Here is a 1,046-nt window from a genome sequence, read left to right as displayed (position 1 = left end):
CATGTGTAAAGCTGCGGCAACTTCTTCAGACTTCGGAATCTTTTCCAGACCACTGAAAGGTATTTGATCAAGGATAGGTATCCCAAGCAGCTTGGAAAACTCTTCCAAGGTGGGTACCAACTGATAATCTGGGAAAGTGAAGCAGTGATGTTTAGGATCGAAGAACTGGAATAGGACTCTCATCATATCTTCTTTGAAACCCGTGGTAACCAAATTGAGGAGATGACCATGTTTCTTGTTGAACTGAGCATGATCGGGGAGTTCCGACACCAAATCCTTGAGTTGAGGAGGGATTGCTACAAGATTAATCCGGATAGTCTTCCTGGAAGCCATAACCTGTTCAACAGAGCAAAGCTAAATTCCTAAGTCCTTGAAATGGTTAGTACCGTGATGTTATGATGTTATGATGTTATGATGTTATGATGTTTATGATGTTATGATGTTATGCAAATCACACAACAATCATTCCTAGGTTTTAAGGCTTGCATGAGTTCCATAGGTAAGTACCCTCCCCACTGAAGCTTGGTTGGTTCAACCTGTCCTAGAATAGTAACCGGGTTCTAGAAGGATCTCAGATCATCGACCTTTCTTTAGGTCCACTTCAATGCAACGCCAAGTGGTTGACCGAAGCTTCCCTAAAGTCCAATCTCAAAGAGTGTAGTATCGAGTATCAACCAACCTCAGTCGGAACCGAAGTCAGTTATCTCACTACTTTCTAATGGCTAGGATAAGTCAATTAGGGTTCTAAAGGTCTGGTTAATGCTTTGATGACACCACGCGAATGCCAAATTTCTCCTCAAGTGAACATGAGGAACATCAGGACATCCAAAGTGTCACATTAACCGTAGCTATCATTTTAACCATTCCAGTATACGCCGGATAGTCGCGATGATCTATTGCTACTTACCTAAGGTACACTAGATCTGGGTGTAGGATCTTTCACTCAACAATTCCCTTAAACGAAAGAACAATTAGGAAAACATAAATGATTTTTTTTTAAGGTGGACCTCTCTTTGTATTCCCCAGCAGAGTCGCCAGTTCTGTCA

The sequence above is a fragment of the Lathyrus oleraceus genome, chromosome 6 (assembly GCF_024323335.1).
Source record: "Lathyrus oleraceus cultivar Zhongwan6 chromosome 6, CAAS_Psat_ZW6_1.0, whole genome shotgun sequence".
In the NCBI taxonomy this organism is placed as follows: Eukaryota; Viridiplantae; Streptophyta; class Magnoliopsida; order Fabales; family Fabaceae; genus Lathyrus; species Lathyrus oleraceus.
The sequence above is the reverse complement of the archived record's forward strand: the minus strand, read 5'-3'. Positions refer to the sequence as shown.